The sequence below is a fragment of the Schistocerca gregaria genome, chromosome 2, assembly GCF_023897955.1.
Source record: "Schistocerca gregaria isolate iqSchGreg1 chromosome 2, iqSchGreg1.2, whole genome shotgun sequence".
In the NCBI taxonomy this organism is placed as follows: Eukaryota; Metazoa; Arthropoda; class Insecta; order Orthoptera; family Acrididae; genus Schistocerca; species Schistocerca gregaria.
The window spans coordinates 106,145,139-106,162,016 of record NC_064921.1 but is presented as its reverse complement, the minus strand read 5'-3'; positions in this window follow the sequence as shown (position 1 = coordinate 106,162,016).

Sequence of the window (16,878 nt, the reverse complement as noted above, 5' to 3'; positions counted from 1 at the left end):
ATAACAACATGCTGTGTTCTGTTTGCATTCTCTATCTTATCAGCAACACCTACACTTACGGAGTTGTATTTTATCGTTTAGGTTATATATTTGCAACTCGTCTCCAATATCTTCAGTTCTAAATCCATCTCGATTAATACATCCTTTTACTTATCTCAGAAATCTCATTTCTACTGTTAATACGCATTTTTATGTCTGTGATTATCCCTGACATTCTACCATAAAGCAGCATAGGAACCGTCATTCCATTGTGCAGTTTGTTAGAGTGTCACGCCGAACTTTGCCAACTTAAATATTTCCGAAACAAAACAAAATATGAAAAATGCAGTTGTCCAGCGAAGAATCTATGTCAGGCGCCCATACAATGGGCAGAAATGCACAATCCATCCATAAATGTCGCAAATATCAGTTTCAGCACAAAGTTCTTTTTTTCACAAGTATGTTTTGTTCTACAGAATTCGAAACTAGAGGTACCAACAGTACCGGAAGACTCGTTTGCACTGTTCTATTCTAAACTCCATGCCTTCTGTAATATGTAGACTTTTAAGGATGGCAACGGCGCCACTGTTTTATACCGTAATGCACAGAGCAAGGGTTGCCTACAACAGGCTTCAGGATATTGCAGGCAACCAGCATTACAACAAAAAGAGTGGCAACGTTTCCGTTCTTTAAAGTCTAATTACGTATTCCAGAATGTATAAGGTTTAGAGCAGTAAAACCAAGTCCACCATTTCGATAGAAAAACATATGCACGAAGAAAAGTAACTTTGTGTTGAAGTGATGCGTGTCATTGTAGTGATTGTGCATTGTTGCCCTTTGTGTGAGACTGTGACATAGGTGCATTCATGCCCAATTGCGTTTTTCACTTTCTGATTAGTTTCGGAAATATTTGAAGTGGCAAAATTAGCTCGGACAGCCTGTATGAGCTGACCTAGGTATCTTTCCGGATATTGTTTGCTAACTTTCCCCTTATGCCGCCACATATCATTTGGGGCTTAATTTAATGTCTATAGCTCTATTGCCATGAAATTATATAGTATATCTAAGGTTGCTGAAGTGAGAGATTTGTTCCATTATTTGATTGTTGATCATTATTTTTACTATTGGAGGTTTCTTTCTACAAGAGGCATTATCTCTGTACAGATGCAACTTGAGTAATTCTACACTCCTGGAAATTGAAATAAGAACACCGTGAATTCATTGTCCCAGGAAGGGGAAACTTTATTGACACATTCCTGGGGTCAGATACATCACATGATCACACTGACAGAACCACAGGCACATAGACACAGGCAACAGAGCATGCACAATGTCGGCACTAGTACAGTGTATATCCACCTTTCACAGCAATGCAGGCTGCTATTCTCCCATGGAGACGATCGTAGAGATGCTGGATGTAGTCCTGTGGAACGGCTTGCCATGCCATTTCCACCTGGCGCCTCAGTTGGACCAGCGTTCGTGCTGGACGTGCAGACCGCGTGAGACGACGCTTCATCCAGTCCCAAACATGCTCAATGGGGGACAGATCCGGAGATCTTGCTGGCCAGGGTAGTTGACTTACACCTTCTAGAGCACGTTGGGTGGCACGGGATACATGCGGACATGCATTGTCCTGTTGGAACAGCAAGTTCCCTTGCCGGTCTAGGAATGGTAGAACGATGGGTTCGATGACGGTTTGGATGTACCGTGCACTATTCGGTGTCCCCTCGACGGTCACCAGAGGTGTACGGCCCGTGTAGGAGATCGCTCCCCACACCATGATGCCGGGTGTTGGCCCTGTGTGCCTCGATCGTATGCAGTCCTGATTGTGGCGCTCACCTGCACGGCGCCAAACACGCATACAACCATCATTGGCACCAAGGCAGAAGCGACTCTCATCGCTGAAGACGACACGTCTCCATTCGTCCCTCCATTCACGCCTGTCGCGACACCACTGGAGGCGGGCTGCACGATGTTGGGGCGTGAGCGGAAGACGGCCTAACGGTGTGCGGAACCGTAGTCCAGCTTCATGGAGACGGTTGCGAATGGTCCTCCCCGATACAACAGGAGTAACAGTGTCCCTAATTTGCTGGGAAGTGGCGGTGCGGTCCCCTACGGCACTGCGTAGGATCCTACGGTCTTGGCGTGCATCCGTGCGTCGCTGCGGTCCGGTCCCAGGTCGACGGGCACGTGCACCTTCCGCCGACCACTGGCGACAACATCGATGTACTGTGGAAACCTCACGCCCCACGTTTTGAGCAATTCGGAGGTACGTCCACCCGGCCTCCCGCATGCCCACTATACGCCCTCGCTCAAAGTCCGTCAACTGCACATACGGTTCACGTCCACGCTGTCGCGACATGCTACCAGTGTTAAAGACTGCGATGGAGCTCCGTATGCCACGGCGTACTGGCTGACACTGACGGCGTCGGTGCACAAATGCTGCGCAGCTAGCGCCATTCGAGGGCCAACACCGCGGTTCCTGGTGTGTCCGCTGTGCCGTGCGTGTGATCATTTCTTGTACAGCCCTCTCGCAGTGTCCGGAGCAAGTATGGTGCGTCTGACACACCGGTGTCAATGTGTTCTTTTTTCCATTTCCAGGAGTGTATTTGCAACCTATCCTTTATTTTACGTATAAGTAGCAGGTCCTGTAATAAGGAAGTGTAATAATAAATTCGCTTTGTCCTAGTTAATATCTTGTGTTGAAAGTGTAAATTAATACATACTAGTGGTGTACTCTAAATACATATTAAACAGTGTCAGAGAAAGACTACAGTCCTGTCTTATCCTTGGTTTCTAATTAATAACTTCTACTTTCTTCCTTTCTACGGACCTATCGGAGTGTACAAACACAGGCTCTTCATTGCCGATATAAGATGTTGCGGTTGCCCCCGTTCACGTAAACTTTTCCATAGTATCGATGTATACTGTGCTTAGTATGTGTCTCTCTCTGAGTTGATGCAAAGGAAGTATGGTCATTTTTGACCGTTCTGGGCGCTTTCTAGAAAAAACGCCTCAGCTGTTGAAAGTGCTCTCTCGCAGACCGATTTGAAACACTTTTGTCCCGGGTGGTCGACGGCCAGAGGTCAGATGCAGTGTGGCGTGTTACTGGTGACAACGTTTCATTAATTCTAAGTGGGTGCTCATAGATAGGTCTTTGCAGTCATTCCATTCCTATGGTGTCTGTATCTCACGCCTTATTTTCACTTATCTCGCGTGTTTAAATTGTTACGATTTGCGAAGGTATGCTGATATTCAGCCAGGTAGTGGTAAAATTTCCGAGGCTTTTTTTTTCAGTAATCTTGAAGCTCGTTACAGAATGATGTTCTCGCCAATCAGTCCGAGGTACTATGCACTTAATGTCACTTCTCCCTTTAATTTAGTTCATTCTGTGCTTTTTTGTAGTCATCCATACTATTTGTGACTTTTTGATTGCTGGAACTCCCAACTTATATTACAGTGTATCTTAATTAATTCCCAATGGCTTGTTCCTCCGTTTGCTTGATTTGAAAACATTGTACAATTTAACTACACTCCATTTTTCATTTCCATTTTCCTCAGACATTTATTGATGCTTTACATACATTTGTATCTCTACCACCATTTCGCATTGATATATTGCTAAGTGCCACATTTGTCTGCCTCATCTGGCCACATGACAAAGATGTCAAACTCAGAATAAATTTTTCACTCTGCAGCGGAGTGTGGGCTGATATGAACCTTAATGGCAAAATAAAACACAGTTTGAATCCAGCAGGAAGTTTCATCTCAGACCACACTCTGCTGCAGAATGAAAAATTCATTCTGGAAACATCCCGTAGCTAAGCCATGTCTCCGTAATATTCCTTATTCCACGAGTAGTAACTGATGTTGTTGTGGTCTTCAGTCCTGAGACTGATTTGATGCAGCTCTCGATACTACTCTATCCTGTGCAAGCCTCTTCATCTCCCAGTACCTACTGCAGCCTACATTCTTCTGAATCTGCTTAGTGTATTCATTTCTTGGTTCCCCTCTACGATTTTACCTTCCACGCTGCCCTACAATACTAAATTGGTGATCCCTTGATGCCTCAGAACTTGTCCTACCAACCGATCCCTTCTTCTGGTCGAGTTGTGCCACAAACTCCTCTTCACCCCAATTCTATTCAATACCTCCTCATTAGTTATGTGATCTACCCATTTGATCTTCAGCATTCTTCTGTAGCACCACATTTCGAAAGCTTCTATTCTCTTCTTGTGCAACTTATATTTATCGTCCATGTTTCACTTCCATACATGGCTACACTCCATACAAATACTTTCAGAAACGACTTCGTGTCACTTAAATCAATACTCAATGTTGACAAATTTCTCTTATTCAGAAAAGCTTTCCTTGCCATCACCAGTCTACATATTATATCCTCTCTACTTCCATAATCAGTTATTTTGCTCCCCAAATAGCAAAACTCCTTTACTACTTTAAGTGTCTCAATTCCTAATCTAATTCTCTCAGCATCAACCGACTTAATTCCCCTACATTCCATTATCCTCGTTTTGCTTTTGTTGATGTTCTTTTTATACCTCCCTTTCAAGGCACTGTCCATTCCGTACAACTGCTCTTCCAAGTCCTTTGCTGTCTCTGACAGAATTACTATGTCATCGGCGAACCTCAAAGTTTTTATTTCTTCTCCATGGATTTTAATACCTACTCCGAACTTTTCTTCTGTTTCCTTTACTGCATGCTCGATATACAGATTGAATAGTATCGGGGAGAAGCTACAACCCTGTCTCACTCCCTTCCCAACCACTGCTTCTCTTTCATGTCCCTCGACTCTTATAACTACCATCTGGTTTCTGTACAAATTGTAAATGCCTTTCGCTCCCTGCATTTTACCCCTGCCACATTAAGAATTTGAAAGAGAATATTCCAGTCAACATTATCAAAAGCTTTCTTTAAGTCTACAAATGCTAGAAACGTAGATTTGCCTTTCCTTAATCTTCCTTCTAAGATAAGTCGTAGGATCAGTATGGCCTCACGTGTTCCAACATATCTAAGCAATCCAAACTGACCTTCCCCGAGGTTGGCTTCTACCAGTTTTTCCATTCGTCTGTAAAGAATTCGCGTTAGTATTTTGCAGCTGTGGCTTATTAAACTGATTGTTCGGTAATTTTCACATCTGTCAACACCTGCTTTCTTTGGAATTGGAATTGTTATATTCTTCTTGAAGTCTGAGGGAATTTCGCCTGTTTTATACATCTTGCTCACCAGGTGGTAGAGCTTCGTCAGGACTGGCTCTCCCAAGGCCGTCAGTAGTTCTAATGGAATGTTGTCTACTCCCAGGGCCTTGTTTCGACTTAGGTCTTTCAGTGCTCTGTCAAACTATTCACGCAGTATCATATCTCCCATTTCATCTTTATCTACATCCTCTTCCATTTCCATAATATTGTTCTCAAGAACATCGCCCCTGTATAGATCCTCTATATACTCCTTCCACCTTTCTGCTTTTCCTTCTTTACTTAGAACTGGATTTCCATCTGATGTCTTGATATTCATGCAAGTAGTTCTCTTTTCTCCAAATGTCTCTTTACTTTTACTGTAGGCAGTATCTATCTTACCCCCCACTGGGGTCGTCTAGCCATCCCTGCTTAGCCATTCTGAGACATTTGTATTCCTTTTTGCCTGCTTCATTTACTGCATTTTTGTATTTTCTCCTTTCATCAGTTAAATTCAGTATCTTTTCTGTTACCCAAGGATTTCTACTAGCCCTCGTCTTTTTACCTACTTGATCCTCTGATGCCTTCACTATATCACTCTTCAAAGCTACCCATTCTTCTTCTACTGTATTTCTTTCCCCCATTCCTGTCAATTGTTCCCTTATGCTCTCCCTGAAACTCTGTACAACCTCTGGTTCTTTCAGATTATCCAGGTCCCATCTCCTTAAATTCCCACTTTTTTGCAGTTTCTTCAGTTTTAATCTACAGTTCGTAACTAATAGATTGTGGTCAGAGTCCACATCTGCCCCTGGAAATGTCTTACAACTTAAAACCTGGTTCCTAAATCTCTGTCTTACCATTATATAATCTACCTGATACCTTTTAGTATCTCCAGGGTTCTTCCACGTATACAACCTTCTTTCATGATTCTTAAACCAAGTGTTACCTATGATTAAGTTGTGCTCTGTACAAAATTCTACTAGGCGGCTTCCTCTTTCATTTCTTAGCCCCAATCCATATTCACCTACTATGTTTCCTTCTCTCCCTTTTCCTACACTCGAATTCCAGTCACCCATTACTATTAAATTTTCGTCTCCCTTCACTACCTGAATAATTTCTTTTATCTCATTATACATTTTATCAATTTCTTCATCATCTGCAGAGCTAGTTGGAATATAAACGTGAGCTACTGTAGTAGGCGTGGGCATCGTTGTTATCTTGGTCACAATAATGCATTCACTATGCTGTTTGTAGTAGCTTACCCGCACTCCTATTTTTTATTGTTAAACGTACTCCTGCATTACCTCTATTTGATTTTGTATTTATAACACTGTATTCACCTGACCAAAAGTCTTGTTCCTCCTCCGACTATATCTAACTTTAACCTATCCATTCCCCTTTTTAAATTTTCTAACCTACCTGCCCGATTAAGGGATCTGACATTCCACGCTCCGATCCGTAGAATGCCAGTTTTCTTTCTCCTGATAACGACGTCCTCCTGAGTAGTCCCCGCCCGGAGAGACTATTTTACCTCCGGAATATTTTATCCAAGAGGACGCCGTCATCATTTAATCGTACAGTACAGCTGCATGCGCTCAGGAAAAATTACGGCTTTAGTTTCCCCTTGCTTTCAGCCGTTCGCAATACCACAACAGCAAGGCCGTTTTGGTTAGTGTTACAGGGCCAGATCGGTCAGACTGTTGCCCCTGCAACTACTGTAAAGGTTGCTGCCCCTCTTCAGGAACAACTCATTTGTCTGGCCTGTCAACAGGTTACCCCTCCGTTGTGGTTGCACCTACGGTACGGCTACCTGTGTCGTTGAACGTTGAGACACGCAAGCCCCCCCCCCCCCCACCAACGGCAAGGTCCTAGGTTCATGGGGGAGGGAGAGGGAGGGGGGCAGGAGTGGTAGTCCCACAAATATTGCAGGAGGTGTTCTGTAAAATCTGGGTGGCAGTAGAGGAGGTACTGGCGGAAGTAAAGCCGTAACGAGAGAGCGTGAGTTGTATCTGAGTAGCTCAGTCGTTGGGGCACTTGAGCAGGAAAGGCAAAGGTCCCGAGTTCGAGGTTCGGTCCAGGACACAGTTTTAATCTGCCTGTCAAACGCATTCAATTTTCACAAAAATTATTTCTAATAATAAACATCCCTTTCTCCGTGCGCTGATTTTTCATCTGTGGAGGTAGGTCGGCGGCTGAGTGAAGAATTATGTCGTAGATTCGATACAGCATATGAGTTCATATTCCACAGAACTAACTCACAGAATTTGTATCAGTGTGTGCAGCATTAAGTAATAGTTCACGCTTATTCAATTGGGGAACTATTTTCATCAGTTAGTCATACTCCGCTTCAGTAGTGTGACTGCAGAAAGAGGCCCCAATCGGCATCGCACAGTGGCTGGATGTAAGTTAATCACTGTCATACTTATTAACTTCGATAGGGTCTTTGTAGTCATTTTCGTGTACTAAGTTGGATGGGATGTTTCATGCAATTTTCACATTGACTGTGTTTAATTGTTCGTGCTAATGTTTTATGTCCGTAGGTTTCAGTCTCTAGTCTGTATTGCACACAGACGACTGACAGTTTCATAGCTAGTTCGACAATATACATTTATTGCAGCCTCTCCACACAAGAGTAAAGCCCCACTTGCGGCAATAGTAACAGAAATGATCGTCCCTGATTGGAGGTGAGTTAGAATCAAATTGCAAAGAAATATTGGCCCTGTGTTTACTGATACACAACTACACCGTAGCGCTGGGTCACAGGGAGAGTGCTGATAGCAGCTGCGCGGCGTAGAGGAGCGATGCGACGTCGTGCGGAGTCGGTTGAAGCTGAAACAGATGGGACGCAGTAGGCGACCGGCGCGAGAGGCCGGGAGCGGAGCTGCGAGTGGAAATGGCTGCTGGTGATCGCTCCACGGCTTATGTATACCACGGCTCAGGGATATCCACCGGCTCTGATCCTCATGTGACCCGCGGACGCAAGCAAATCCCCGATAGCAGCGTCGCCGTTGTTACTGAGCGCACTGCCGCTGGACGGTGGTAGTGCTCCCTGTTAGCGTTGAGTCTGTAAACAGAATACTTACAATCAGCTCTGAAGTCAAAGATAAGATGTACTGGCGATATGTGTAAACTGTGTCCGAAGGAGGAGCGCCTGTGAGCTAGGGGTGGCAACCCGTGCGGAGCAGCCGGCGCGCCAGAGAGAGGCGTGGCCGAGTTTGCAGAGACCCAGCCTTACTTTCCCATTAGATGCACGACTTATGTAAGTGTGAGCTGCACATTTAACCTTCATGCGCTCGCGCTAGAAACAGTCACGCGAGCGCTCGCGCGGGCAGTCAGCCGACGGCCCGAGAGTTTTTATCAAGCTCTTGTGGTTTTCCGTTTTTAAAGGTCATATTTCCATAAAATATCGACGTAGGACATCTCACACAATATTGCAAACATATTTGTGATCAAAATTATTTATTTAATAATAAAATATACAATGGAATACAAAAAGGAAGCCAAATACCCAAATGAAATATAAGAACATTTTTTTAATTGCAATGTTTTGGGACTATATAATGTAATACTTAAGCCTACAATTATTCACTGTCTTAACTCGTCACAAGAAAAGCTAATTTTGCTTTGAAAAAAGAATTTTTGATTGGAAACGTCACAAACATTTCTGATGAAAAATGCTGATCAGTCTGTATGCATCTCATTTTCGTTTTGAGGCTGACAACAAGTATTTCACGTAACTGTCGCGGTTGAATGTCGTAGACAAACGTTTCTTCCATATTCACCGCATTCTCGCTTTGTTTTTATATGCTTTTTTGAGCCACACAAATAACATATTCCTCTCCTTGTAGGGGTTGATACAGCTGGATAATCTACATCACTCTCTCTGTAATTTTCCAAAAATACTAACAAATCTTTTGGTAAATGCTTCAGTTTAGCTCTTTCTTTCAGGTTTTCACTCATCAGTTCCAAAGATAACGCATGTAAGAATTGTCTTCTCGTTTTTCCTTTCATATTACCTGTGTTGAATTGAAAAATTCGAACCAATTTATTCCTGCCAAGTCAAGTAAGGGGAAAAATATACATGCAGGCCACCTTTGTGTTCTTCTTGATGTTGAAATTCTGGTGCACATGCACATTCACTAGAGAATTGGAAGAGTCTATAAAATTGAGGAATCATAGGTGAATTACAAAAAGAAATACTTACATTCCGAAGTAGACGAGTAGAACAAAGTCTCGCAAGCGCTCGCAAGGCGGGAACAGAGCGCCTAACGTGTTCGGACCTATTTCAACTTGTCCTGAGAGGCAGAGCCATGCGACGTGGACGAACTTTGAGCAGCATCTGCCGGAAAAAGGTGCAACTAGAGAATACAGGTCCCTCCCGCCACCTCGTTACCTTTGTGGAGTAAGTACGGCGCGAAACTGCAAAAAGGCGGTCACTTCACCGCCCGCGCGAGCGCGTGAAGGTTAAATTCCTGCTTCATTATGGAAGTCAGATACCGTAACGACACTCTTATTGGGTCATGAACCTCCTTATATTACTTAAAAAACAAACACTGTTTGAACAGGCCTCGAAGGCCCAATGGTACCGACCGGCCGCCGTGTCATCCACACGCCTTAGGCGTCACCGGATGCAGACGCGGAGGAGCATGTGGTCAGCACAGTGCTCTCGCAGCCGTTGTCAGTTTTTCCAGTTTCCGTGACGGATACCGTTACTTCTCAGTCAAGTAGCTGCTCAATTGGTTTCAGAAGGACAGAGTGCAACCTGCCTGCCAACAGCACTTTGCAGATCCGAACAGTGAACCTTCCACTAATAAGCGGCAGTCAAACTGAGCCGTGCGCGGCTCGTGTTCACCCCGTTCATTGTTTGTCATCTTCTCTGCCTCGGTTTCTTATTCCATTTACTGGCGTCACTATCTTCCTGCCTTGCCTGCCTGTGAGTGGCAGCAGAGCGCTTATCGATAAGTGCGCTGCCGTACCATCTCTGGAGCGACCGATAGCATTTCCGGGTCGTCGTGTGTCTGGAGTTAAGTCCGCACGCAGCAGCAGTGAAGTCGGGGGCGAAGCGCCAGTGAGGTGCGGACAGCCAGCGCTCGCCGGCCGCTGGCGACACACATGAACTGCCCGACGGAAGGAGATTGGAGCTGGACGACCGTTGGTCGCTCATTCGGTTGATCGCATCATCGGGCGACGTGTATTTGGTCTTATCGTCGTTTCTGGGCCTCGTCACGTAATCATCTTGCAGGGCGTGGGTCGGTACCTTCCTTGTGCAGAGATGTCGTGGCCAATGGGAAAGAGTTACCTCTGTGTGGTGTGCGTACTGTAAGACTTTCGGTACACACACCATCAGATTATTTGACTTGTCGCTCTAACAAAGTAGGCGAGTGTCAGCAATATGTCTCGTGGTCTTATCGTGGCGTGTTTACCTTCTGCCGTTAGGTCAGACGATAGAAATGCCACTTGCACTCTTAGAGTAGCAGATTGACGGTGACCAACTTTAAAGAGAACTTGATTAATTTTTACACACACTTATTAAAAATAATAACAAGCATAAAAATTACTTAACTTGGTACTGGATGCTATTCACAATGACAATCTGAAGTTCCTTTGGTATTGGTACGTTAATCTTATTCTCACATATATCTCTGATACTTGACAGAAGTGTCTATACATTTATCTTCATGGCTATGTACAGGAATATGGTAATCTTATTAGGCACAGACTGAAACTTGACTGTAGACTGGTACAGACAAATGTACACTGGTACAGACTGGTGCAGACAAATGCCGACCGGTACAGACTGGTGCAGACAAATGCAGACTGGCTAATCGGAGGTCTGTACATTCGTTATAATACCTCGCGCGTTCATGTATCACTGCGCGAGTGTGATCCGTGAGGAGAAAAGGTTCTACGTTAGCACCATTCTCATTGGCTGCGTTACATATTAATACGCGGATCCGCGGAAGCAGAATTTGGTCCGTCTCTATGGCAGTGCCATCTCGTAATGCAGAGATGGACGAGCGCTGCGCCTGCGCTGTTGTGCTTAGCGGGGCGCGCTCTAGTGGGAAAGTTGTGTACGCGCTGACTACGCGGAACTATGTACACCACACTCTGCATGGATGGATCCGAGCCAGGGTGCCCGGATCGCCGTGTCTCCCAGTTCCGAACGGACATAGAGTTGAGTCGCTTGGAGCTGCAGTCAACTTCGGACAGCCAAGACTCGCCCTACCGTCGCCGACACGTAAGTTGAGTGGAAACGACCTGCGTTGGTCGTTCGGTTGGTCGTCTCATCGGACGACGTGTATTTGGTCGCTAACCGCTTGTGGAAACTCTCTGTGGTTCAAATAGCTCTAAGCACAATGGGACTTCACATCTGGTCATCATTCCCCTAGACTTAGAATTACTTAAACCTAACTAACCTAAAGACATCTCACACAGCCATGCACGAGGCAGGATTCCAACCTGCGACCGTAGCATCAGCGCGGTTCAGGACTGAAGCGCCCAGAACCTCTCGGCCACAGCGGCCTGCAAACTCTCTGTGTGTCGAACTGATTCGTGCTCCATGTTCCACAGTGATTGCTTTTACGATTGTTCGAGTTCTTGAGCAAGTGTATTTAACTGGAACTGTGTCTAGCTTCTGTGACTGGTTGGTCAGCCGTCCCTAGGTCATGGTGCCTTTTTCACCTAAATTGTTGTTAGAGTTTCCTCTCCAGGCCGACCCTTGTAACACTTCTGAGCACCACCCTTGTTTCTTGTTTGTGATCGTCATTTTATTTGTTCGCAGCTACTTTGCCAGGCCTTCAGCCATGTATTAATATTGTCAGTTTTATGTGTAATATATGGCCTTCAGCCGAGCTTCATGTCAACTGTTTTAAGATTAGACCTTCAGACGTGTTTTATTTAAAATTCTTGTTGCTCTGTATTTAGGCTTTCATCCGCGTTTGTTTCAGAATCTTTGGCTTTAATATGTAAATCCTTGTCAGTTAGCCTTCTCTTTAATTATATTGAATTCTTGAAACTTCCTTCATCCGTGTTCTGTGAATATTTATCTTAAGGTTGTCATTAATTATATTTGAGTAACTGTTTGGGCCTTCAGCCGACCAGATACTTCAAGTTCTTTTAAGAATTTTTTCTATTGTACTGTGTAAAAGTTTATCAAAGCCTCTCTTTTATTACGTTAAAAAATTTTATTGGCCTTCAGCCGAAGAATTAACTTAATTTTCCTCAATATGGCCTTCAGCCGGAATTTGTAAATGCTTGGCTTTTAAATAATTCCTTAGCTGATCTGAAATATTATTTCGGTCTTTAGCCGAGAAGACATTTTAATTTTGCTTAAGTAAGGCCTTCAGCCGTCACTTTAAATCCTGATGTTTAAAAACCAATCATTCAGACTTATTTTGGAGAAGTTACCTGGGCCCTCAGCCGTTAACTGATCTTTGTTGTTTTAAAGAGAAAACTGTGCATTGGTTTGAGCAACAAAGTTGTGTGTGTTCTTGTATAACTAACAGTAATTGGCCTTGGTCCATTTCCACAACCTGACCCGCTCTGTAATGCGAAACACCAGGTTTCACAAACGAAAACCGAATACCCACCACAGCAGGACAATGGAATGGTTCCATTAAAAAGAGATCACCAAACACGTTATTTATCGCACTGGGAGACGAGATGAACAATTCCTGTTTCACTGAAGGAGGTCGGTCACTAACGGATCCACAACCTCACCCACTCTTGCACTTCCGCGTCCGGCGGAGACTGACGTCCACACATGTCCTTCTTCAGGCCACCAAAGATGTAAAAATTACGCGTGAAGATCTGGGCTGCACAGAACACTTTGAAGAGTTTCCCAACCAAATCGCTGAAACGTAGTCTTTGTCCAACTGGCAGTGTGGAGAGACGCGTTATGCCGCAACAGGATAGTTCCGTCTGACAGCATCCCTATTGTTATTGTTGTGGTCTTCAGTCCTGAGACTGGTTTGATGCAGGTCTCCATGCTACTCTATCCTGTGCAAGCTTCTTCATCTGCCAGTACCTACTGCAACCTACATCCTTCTGAATCTGCTCAGTGTATTCATCTCTTGGTCTCCCTCTACGATATTTACCCTCCACGCTGCCCTCCAATGCTAAATTTGTGATCCCTTGATGCCTCAGAACATGTCCTACCAACCGGTCTCTTCTTCTCGTCAAGTTGTGTCACAAACTTCTCTTCTCCCCAATTCTATTCAATACCTATTCATTACTTATGTGATCCACCCATCTAATCTTCAGCATTCTTCTGTAGCACCACATTTCGAAAGCTTCTATTCTCTTCCTGTCCAAACTATTTATCGTCCATGTTTCACTTCCATACATGGCTACACTCCATACAAATACTTTCAGAAACGACTTCCTGACAAATCTATACTCGATGTTAACAAATTTCGCTTCTTCAGAAACGCTTTCCTTGCCATTGACAGTCTACATTTTATCTCTACTTCGACCATCATCAGTTATTTTGCTCCCCAAATAGCAAAACTCCTTTACTACTTTCTCTCATTTCCTAATCTAATTCCCTCAGCATCGCCCTATTTAATTCGACTACATTCCATTATCATTGTTTTGACTCTGTTGATGTTCATCTTACATCCTAGGCATTTTGATTTCATGATGTGTCGCAGTTTCTGCCAAGCGTCTTCATAGTGCTATGCATTGATTGTGGTTCCACTCGAGGATCAGAGGAAGCATTCTGTTCCACAGTAATGCCCGCTTCCATGCTGCCAATCGGACGAAGGCTAAACTCCAGCGATTGGGTTGGGAACCACTGGAACATCCTTCGTACACCCCGGATCTTTCCAATCTCTGTTTTTTAACATTTTAGATGTGCATCTCGGTTTCATCTACATCTACATCTACATGACTACTCTGCAATTCACATTTAAGTGCTTGGCAGAAGTTTCATCGAACCACAATCATACTATCTCTCTACTATACCACTCCCGAACAGCGAGCGGGAAAAGCGAACACCTAAACCTTTCTGTTCTTGCTTTGATTTCTCTTATTTTATTTTGATGATCATTCCTACCTATGTAGGTTGGGCTCAACAAAATATTTTCGCATTCGGAAGAGAAAGTTGGTGACTGAAATTTCGTAAAAAGGTCTCGCCGCGACGAAAAACGTCTATGCTGTAATGACTTCCATCCCAACTCGTGTATCATATCTGCCACACTCTCTCCCCTATAACGCGATAATACAAAACGAGCTGCCCTTTTTTGCACCCTTTCGATGTCCTCCGTCAATCCCACCTGGTAAGGATCCCACACCGCGCAGCAATATTCTAACAGAGGACGAACGAGTGTAGTGTAAGCTGTCTCTTTAGTGGACTTGTTGCATCTTCTAAGTGTCCTGCCAATGAAACGCAACCTTTGGCTCGCCTTCCCGACAATATTATCTATGTGGTCCTTCCAACTGAAGTTGTTCGTAATTTTAACACCAAGGTACTTAGTTGAATTGACAGCCTTGAGAATTGTACTATTTATCGAGTAATCGAATTCCAACGGATTTCTTTTGGAACTCATGTGGATCATCTCACACTTTTCGTTATTTAGCGTCAACTGCCACCTGACACACCATACAGCAATCTTTTCTAAATCGCTTTGCAACTGATACTGGTCTTCGGATGACCTTACTAGACGGTAAATTACAGCATCATCTGCGAAAAATCTAAGAGAACTGCTCAGATTGTCACCCAGGTCATTTATATAGATCAGGAACAGCAGAGGTCCCAGGACGCTTCCCTGGGGAACACCTGATATCACTTCAGTTTTACTCGATGATTTGCCGTCTATTACTACGAACTGCGACCTTCCTGACAGGAAATCACGAATCCAGTCGCACAACTGAGACCATACCCCATAGCTCCGCAGCTTGATTAGAAGTCGCTTGTGAGGAACGGTGCCAAAAGCTTTCCGGAAATCTAGAAATACGAAATCAACTTGAGATCCCCTGTCGATAGCGGCCATTACTTCGTGCGAATAAAGAGCTAGCTGAGTTGCACAAGAGCGATGTTTTCTGAAGCCATGCTGATTACGTGTCAATAGATCGTTCCTTTCGAGGTGATTCATAATGTTTGAATACAGTATATGCTCCAAAACCCTACTGCAAACCGACGTCAATGATATAGGTCTGTAGTTAAGTGGATTACTCCTACTACCGTACTTGAACACTGGTGCGACCTGCGCAATTTTCCAATCTGTAGGTACAGATCTATCGGTGAGCGAGCGGTTGTATATGAGTGCTAAGTAGGGAGCTATAGTATCAGCGTAATCTGAAAGGAACCTAATCGGTATACAATCTGGACCTGAAGACTTGCACGTATCAAGCGATTTGAGTTGCTTCGCAACCCCTAAGGTATCTACTTCTAAGAAACTCATGCTAGCAGATGTTCGTGTTTCAAATTCTGGAATATTCCATTCGTCTTTCCTGGTGAAGGAATTTCGGAAAACTGCGTTCAATAACTCCGCTTTAGCGGCACAGTCGTCGATAACAGTACCATGGGCACTGCGCAGCGAAGGAATTGACTGCGTCTTGCCGTTTGTGTACTTTACATACGACCAGAATTTCTTCGGATTTTCTACCAAATTTCGAGACAATGTTTCGTTGTGGAACCTATTAAAGGCATCTCGCATCGAAGTACGTGCCAAATTTCGCGCGTCTGTAAATTGTAGCCCATCTTCTGAACTTCGCATGCTTTTTCCGTTGCCTCTGCAACAGCGTTCGGACCTTTTTTGTGTACCACGGGGGATCCGTTCCATCTCTTACCAATTTATGAGGTATGAATATCTCAATTGCTGTTGCTACTATATCTTGGAATTTTAGCCACATCTCGTCTACATTCGCATAGTCAGTTAGGAAGGAATGGAAATTGTCTTTTAGGAAGGCTTCTAGTGACACTTTATCCGCTTTTTTAAATAAAATTATTTTGCGTTTGTTTCTGATGGATTTGGAAGAAATGGTATTGAGCCTAGCTACAACGACCTTGTGATCACTAATCCCTGTATCAGTCATGATGCTCTCTATCAGCTCTGGATTGTTTGTGGCTAAGAGGTCAAGTGTGTTTTCGCAACCATTTACAATTCGCGTGGGTTCGTGGACGAACTGCTCGAAATAATTTTCGGAGAAAGCATTTAGGACAATCTCGGAAGACGTTTTCTGCCTACCACCGGTTTTGAACAAGTATTTTTGCCAACATACCGAGGGTAGGTTGAAGTCCCCACCAACTATAACCGTATGAGTGGGGTATTTATTTGTTACGAGACTCAAACTTTCTCTGAACTGTTCCGCAACTGTATCATCGGAGTCTGGGGGTCGGTAGAAGGAGCCAATTATTAACTTAATTCGGCTGTTAAGTATACCCTCCACCCATACCAATTCGCACGAAGTATCTACTTCGACTTCACTACAAGATAAACCACTACTGACAGACACAAACACTCCACCACCAATTCTGCCTAATCTATCTTTCCTGAACACCGTCTGAGACTTCGTAAAAATTTCTGCAGAACTTATTTCAGGCTTTAGCCAGCTTTCTGTACCTATAACGATATCAGCTTCTGTGCTTTCTATTAGCGCTTGAAGCTCAGGGACTTTTCCAGCGCAACTACAACAATTTACAACTATAATTCCAACTGTTCCTAGATCCAAGCACGTCCTGTAATTGCCATGCACCCTTTGACAT